This window comes from Oncorhynchus tshawytscha, unplaced genomic scaffold (assembly GCF_018296145.1).
Source record: "Oncorhynchus tshawytscha isolate Ot180627B unplaced genomic scaffold, Otsh_v2.0 Un_contig_12116_pilon_pilon, whole genome shotgun sequence".
In the NCBI taxonomy this organism is placed as follows: Eukaryota; Metazoa; Chordata; class Actinopteri; order Salmoniformes; family Salmonidae; genus Oncorhynchus; species Oncorhynchus tshawytscha.
In genome coordinates this window covers 47021-55000 of record NW_024609383.1, presented here as the reverse complement: position 1 = coordinate 55000, position 7980 = coordinate 47021, and the positions used below count along the sequence as shown (strand labels likewise).

The 7980-nt window shown below is 40.7% G+C and overlaps 1 protein-coding gene across 2 annotated transcripts in view; it reads left to right on the top strand.

The window, feature by feature from the left end:
- Nucleotides 1–533, top strand: part of LOC112238269 (RNA-binding protein 24-like) — an 11270-nt gene extending 10737 nt beyond the window's left edge. For both annotated transcript variants that reach the window (XM_024406835.2, XM_042315076.1), the window contains exon 4: nt 1–533. This exon is cut by the window's left edge and continues 474 nt beyond it. The gene's annotated coding sequence lies outside the window, so the exon portion shown is untranslated.
- Nucleotides 534–7980: the final 7447 nt, after the last annotated feature.

Below are 7980 nucleotides of genomic sequence, written 5' to 3'. Positions count from 1 at the left end.
AGTGTGAGGAGGGGGGAGGGATGAAGAGTGGAGTGGTGGTCGTCAATCCTTGGCTTTAGAACATGCAGCGCTGCTACCAAAAGAGCCTGAAGAGAATCATCTCATAACTGAATAGAATCATCTCATAACTGAAAAGAATCATCTCATAACTGAATAGAATCGTCTCATAACTGAAGAGAATCGTCTCATAACTGAAGAGAATCGTCTCATAACTGAAGAGAATCGTCTCATAACTGAAGAGAGTCGTCTCATAACTGAATAGAATAGTCTCATAACTGAAGAGAATCATCTCATAACTGAAGAGAATCGTCTCATAACTGAATAGAATCGTCTCATTAACTGAAGAGAATCATCTCATAACTGAAGAGAATCATCTCATAACTGAAGAGAATCGTCTCATAACTGAATAGAATCGTCTCATAACTGAAGAGAATCGTCTCATAACTGAAGAGAGTCGTCTCATAACTGAAGAGAATCGTCTCATAACTGAAGAGAGTCGTCTCATAACTGAAGAGAGTCGTCTCATAACTGAAGAGAGTCGTCTCATAACTGAATAGAATCATCTCATAACTGAAGAGAATAGTTACTTCATTATTCAAACATCATCAGTGTTGTCATCACTAAATTTATGTTTTTTGTTGTTGTCATTATATCAGAAATATTTAATATTTATTCATCAGGACAAATATCTAGAATTATTATTTAAGATATGACCTCATAACCAACCTTTAAGTTTAAGTTAATAATTTTAAGCATATTTAATGTGTAGTAAATTAAATGTGTGATTTTGTACAACTTTCACAAGTGCACTGAAGTCTAATCAGGTATTTTTCCCTCAAATTTCTTAAACAATGTAGATGGTCAAACCAAAAACACTTTTGGTCACTTTTCACCTTTTAATACTTTTAAACCTACATTTTGAACTATGCAATTTGAACTTGTAAAATATATTTAGTGAAATATGTCTTCTACAAATATATATATATATATATATACAGTTGAAGTCAGAAGTTTACATACACTTAGGTTGGAGTCATTAAAACTCATTTTTCAACCACTCCACAAATTTCTTGTTAACAAACTATAGTTTTGGCAAGTCGGTTAGGACAGTTACTTTGTGCAAGACACAAGTCATTTTTCCAACAATTATTTCACTTATAATTCCCTGTATCACAATTCCAGTGGGTCAGAAGTTTACATACACTAAGTTGACTGTGCCTGGAAAATTCCAGAAAATGATGTCATGGCTTTAGAAGCTTCTGATAGGCTAATTGACATCATTTGAGTCAATTGGAGGTGTACCTGTGGATGTATTTCAAGGCCTACCTTAAAACTCAGTGCCTATTTGCTTGACATCATGGGAAAATCAAAAGAAATCAGCCAAGCCCTCAGAAAAAAATTTGTAGACCTCCACAAGTCTGGTTCATCCTTGGGAGCAATTTCCAAACGCCTGAAGGTACCACATCCGTCTGTACAAACAATAGTACACAAGTATAAACACCATGCGACCACGCAGCCGTCATACCGCTCAGGAAGGAGACGTGTTCTGTCTCCTAGAGATGAATGTACTTTGGTGCAAAAAGTGAAAATCAATCCCAGAACAACAGCAAAGGACCTTGTGAAGATGCTGGAGGAAACAGGTACAAAAGTATCTATATCCACACTAAAACGAGTCCAATATCGACATAACCTGAAAGGCCACTCAGCAAGGAAGAAGCCATTGCTCCAAAACTGACATAAAAAAAGACAGACTACGGTTTGCAACTGCACATGGGGACAAGATTGTACTTTTTGGAGAAATGTCCTCTGGTCTGATGAAAAAAAAATAGAACTGTTTGGCCATAATGACCATCGTTATGTTTGGAGGAAAAAAGGGGAGGATTGCAAGCCGAAGAACACCATCCCAACCGTGAAACACGGGGGTGGCAGCATCATGTTGTGGGGGTGCTTTGCTGCAGGAGGGACTGGTGCACTTCACAAAATAAATGGAATCATGAGGGAAGGAAAACTATGTAGCTATAATTGAAGCAACATCTCAAGACATCAGTCAGGAAGTTAAAGCTTGGTCGCAAATGGGTCCTCCAAATGGACAATGACCCCAAGCATACTTCCAAAGTTGTGGCAAAATTACTTAATGACAACAAAGTCAAGGTATTGGAGTGGCCATCACAAAGCCCTGACCTCATTCCTATAGAAAATGTGTTGGCAGAACTGAAAAAGCGTGTGCGAGCAAGGAGGCCTACAAACCTGACTCCGTTAACTAGCTCTGTCAGGAGGAATGGGGCAAAATTCACCCAATTTATTGTGGGAAGCTTGTGGAAGGCTACATGAAATGTTTGACCCAAGTTAAACCATTTAAAGGCAATGCTACCAAATACTAATTGAGTGTATGTAAACATCTGACCCACTGGGAATGTGATAAAAGAAATAAAAGCTGAAATAAATCATTCTCTCTGCTATTATTCTGACATTTCACATTCTTAAAATAAAGTGGTGATCCTAACTGACCTAAAACAGGGAACTTTTACTTGGATTAAATGTCAGGAATTGTGATAAACTGAGTTTAAATGTATTTGGCTAAGGTGTATGTAAACTTCCGACTTCAACTGTATATAATAATGTTACTGTAATTATGTTTGTACCTATGCAAAACAGTGGCGTAGAGGAGTGTTAGCTGTCTGTCCTGTGTTCCTATGGGGATCAGATCAGATCCAGAGAGGGCAGGACAGAAGAGAACAGCTTCCTATGGGGATCAGATCAGATCCAGAGAGGGCAGGACAAAAGAGAACAGCTTCCTATGGGGGTCAGATCAGATCCAGAGAGGGCAGGACAAAAGAGAACAGCTTCCTATGGGGATCAGATCAGATCCAGAGAGGGCAGGACAGAAGAGAACAGCTTCCTATGGGGATCAGATCAGATCCAGAGAGGGCAGGACAAAAGAGAACAGCTTCCTATGGGGGTCAGATCAGATCCAGAGAGGGCAGGACAAAAGAGAACAGCTTCCTATGGGGGTCAGATCAGATCCAGTGAGGGCAGGACAAAAGAGAACAGCTTCCTATGGGGATCAGATCCAGTGAGGGCAGGACAGAAGAGAACAGCTTCCTATGGGGGTCAGATCAGATCCAGTGAGGGCAGGACAGAAGAGAACAGCTTCCTATGGGGGTCAGATCAGATCCAGTGAGGGCAGGACAGAAGAGAACAGCTTCCTATGGGGGTCAGATCAGATCCAGTGAGGGCAGGACAGAAGAGAACAGCTTCCTATGGGGGTCAGATCAGATCCAGTGAGGGCAGGACAGAAGAGAACAGCTTCCTATGGGGATCAGATCCAGAGAGGGCAGGACAGAAGAGAACAGCTTCCTATGGGGATCAGATCAGATCCAGAGAGGGCAGGACAGAAGAGAACATCTTCCTATGGGGATCAGATCCAGAGAGGGCAGGACAGAAGAGAACAGCTTCCTATGGGGATCAGATCCAGAGAGGGCAGGACAGAAGAGAACAGCTACTGGCCCATAGCTGAAGCTTTTCCTGTCTATAGAAGCTGCTCCTCTCTCTATGTTCATTGTTGGAGCACCAGCTACCACACACACACACACACACACACACACACACACACACACACACACAGCGGAATGTGGAGCTTTTATATTCTAGAAGCTTTTTCCTAATGTGCCTTAAAATATTGGTATTTGGAAAGTATTTACGTAGCTTTTAATGAGAAAAGACAGATTAGCACCCTTTAGTTAGTCAGGGAGTAGGACTGTGTTGAATAAATAATGTGTTGATGTTATATTAGAGGTATGTTCTCCTGAGCTGTTCACATTGTTATTGTCAGGAATGTACTACAGCTACAATGATAATTAGGACTTTTATAAAAAACTAGATATAACGACATGAAGGTAACCTTTTCTTTATCTATACAACCTATTGTCTTGTTATTTTGTAGATATATTTCTCTTTCTAATTTGTTCGTACAACGAAAGAGAAATGTTTCAGCGTAAACTATTAGATATACATTATAATACTTTCTATCCTAAAAAAACGTAGTTTAAATTTTTTTTTATTTCCATAGCTGTGATTTTCTTATTAACTTTGTGAGATTGACTGTTTTACAATGCTGGGAACTTTTTATACTTGAACTGTTTCATACCAAGGAATGTGTTAACCTATGTTATATATAATACACGCAATGTGTTAACCTATGTTATATATAATACACGCAATGTGTTAACATATGTTATATATAATACACACAATGTGTTAACATATGTTATATATAATACACACAATGTGTTAACATATGTTATATATAATACACACAATGTGTTAACATATGTTATATATAATACACGCAATGTGTTAACCTATGTTATATATAATATACGTGTAACATATGTTATATATAATACACGCAATGTGTTAACATATGTTATATATATATGTTATATATAATAATACGCAATGTGTTAACATATGTTATATATAATACACACAATGTGTTAACATATGTTATATATAATACACACAATGTGTTAACATATGTTATATATAATATACGCAATGTGTTAACCTATGTTATATATAATACACGCAATGTGTTAACATATGTTATATATAATACACGGAATGTGTTAACATATGTTATATATAATACACACAATGTGTTAACATATGTTATATATAATACACACAATGTGTTAACATATGTTATATATAATACACACAATGTGTTAACATATGTTATATATAATACACACAATGTGTTAACATATGTTATATATAATACACACAATGTGTTAACATATGTTATATATAATATACAATGTGTTAACATATGTTATATATAATACACACAATGTGTTAACATATGTTATATATAATACACGCAATGTGTTAACACACTCTATATCTTTTTCAGAAGAATACGTTGAATGTCTCTGGACATAAACTACCAAGTCTCTCACAGATTCCAGTACAATATTCTATTTATCGCCTTTTCAAATGTGTTGTTCTGCAAATACAATCATTCATTTAACTAGATCTTTTAGCTGCATTCAGATTCCAGTACAATATTCTATTTATCGCCTTTTCAAATGTGTTGTTCTGCAAATACAATCATTCATTTAACTAGATGAAATAAACAGCCTTTTAGCTGCTTCTATTCGTATTGTAGTTTTTACATAAATACACAACTGCCAGAAAGCAGTTCACTGTAGATCCACCAAGTCTCACCTGCTGGGGCACATCTTTCTGTCAAACACAATCACCTGCTGGGGCACATCTTTCTGTCAAACACAATCACCTGCTGGGGCACATCTTTCTGTCAAACACAATCACCTGCTGGGGCACATCTTTCTGTCAAACACAATCACCTGCTGGGGCACATCTTTCTGTCAAACACAATCACCTGCTGGGGCACATCTTTCTGTCAAACACAATCACCTGCTGGGGCACATCTTTCTGTCAAACACAATCACCTGCTGGGGCACATCTTTCTGTCAAACACAATCACCTGCTGGGGCACATCTTTCTGTCAAACACAATCACCTGCCTGGGCACATCTTTCTGTCAAACACAATCACCTGCTGGGGCACATCTTTCTGTCAAACACAATCACCTGCTGGGGCACATCTTTCTGTCAAACACAATCACCTGCTGGGGCACATCTTTCTGTCAAACACAATCACCTGCCTGGGGCACATCTTTCTGTCAAACACAATCACCTGCCTGGGGCACATCTTTCTGTCAAACACAATCACCTGCCTGGGGGGCACATCTTTCTGTCAAACACAATCACCTGCTGGGGCACATCTTTCTGTCAAACACAATCACCTGCTGGGGCACATCTTTCTGTCAAACACAATCACCTGCCTGGGGGGCACATCTTTCTGTCAAACACAATCACCTGCCTGGGGCACATCTTTCTGTCAAACACAATCACCTGCTGGGGCACATCTTTCTGTCAAACACAATCACCTGCTGGGGCACATCTTTCTGTCAAACACAATCACCTGCTGGGGCACATCTTTCTCAAACACAATCACCTGTCAAACACAATCACCTGCTGGGGCACATCTTTCTGTCAAACACAATCACCTGCTGGGGCACATCTTTCTGTCAAACACAATCACCTGCTGGGGCACATCTTTCTGTCAAACACAATCACCTGCAAACACAATCACCTGCTGGGCACATCTTTCTGTCAAACACAATCACCTGCTGGGGCACATCTTTCTGTCAAACACAATCACCTGCTGGGGCACATCTTTCTGTCAAACACAATCACCTGCCTGGGGCACATCTTTCTGTCAAACACAATCACCTGCTGGGGCACATCTTTCTGTCAAACACAATCACCTGCTGGGGCACATCTTTCTGTCAAACACAATCACCTGCTGGGGCACATCTTTCTGTCAAACACAATCACCTGCTGGGGCACATCTTTCTGTCAAACACAATCACCTGCTGGGGCACATCTTTCTGTCAAACACAATCACCTGCTGGGGCACATCTTTCTTTCTGTCAAACACAATCACCTGCTGGGGCACATCTTTCTGTCAAACACAATCACCTGCTGGGGCACATCTTTCTGTCAAACACAATCACCTGCTGGGGCACATCTTTCTGTCAAACACAATCACCTGCTGGGGCACATCTTTCTGTCAAACACAATCACCTGCTGGGGCACATCTTTCTGTCAAACACAATCACCTGCTGGGGCACATCTTTCTGTCAAACACAATCACCTGCCTGGGGCACATCTTTCTCACCTGTCAAACACAATCACCTGCTGGGGCACATCTTTCTGTCAAACACAATCACCTGCTGGGGGGCACATCTTTCTGTCAAACACAATCACCTGCTGGGGCACATCTTTCTGTCAAACACAATCACCTGCTGGGGCTCTTTCTGTCAAACACAATCACCTGCTGGGGCACATCTTTCTGTCAAACACAATCACCTGCTGGGGCACATCTTTCTGTCAAACACAATCACCTGCTGGGGCACATCTTTCTGTCAAACACAATCACCTGCTGGGGCACATCTTTCTGTCAAACACAATCAACACCTCCTCAGTCTGATCTGTTATCTAGAGGAAACCTTGCCTTATCATAGGGAACGTATTGGAGGTACAGGGTAGGCTAGAGGAAACCTTGTCTTATCATAGGGAACGTATTGGAGGTACAGGGTAGGCTAGAGGAAACCTTGTCTTATCATAGGGAGGGGAACGTAGGCTAGAGGAAACATTGTCTTATCATAGGGAACGTATTGGAGGTACAGGGTAGGCTAGAGGAAACCTTGTCTTATCATAGGGAACGTATTGGAGGTACAGGGTAGGCTAGAGGAAACCTTGTCTTATCATAGGGAACGTATTGGAGGTACAGGGTAGGCTAGAGGAAACCTTGTCTTATCATAGGGAACGTATTGGAGGTACAGGGTAGGCTAGAGGAAACCTTGTCTTATCATAGGGAACGTATTGGAGGTACAGGGTAGGCTAGAGGAAACCTTGTCTTATCATAGGGAACGTATTGGAGGTACAGGGTAGGCTAGAGGAAACCTTGCCTTATCATAGGGAACGTATTGGAGGTACAGGGTAGGCTAGAGGAAACCTTGTCTTATCATAGGGAACGTATTGGAGGTACAGGGTAGGTAGGCCATACAATGTACATAGCTACGGTCCAATGACATGTGAAGGACACAGTCAGGGTGAGAGACTCTTTAGAGGGAAACAGCTGTGCACTGATCCAGTCAGAGGCTTCGTCCCAAATGGCACCCTATTCCCTATATAGTGTACTACTTTAGACCAGAACCCTATGAGCCCTGGTTCAAAGTAGTGCACTGTATAGGGAATAGGGGGCCATTTAGGAAGTAGACAACGTTATAGAGTTTGGACAGCTGAAGATGGGGACAGGTGGGAAAATATATTCACTTCCAAAGAATGTTCCAACTGTAAGAGACACTACTCCACTCTTAACCGACAGA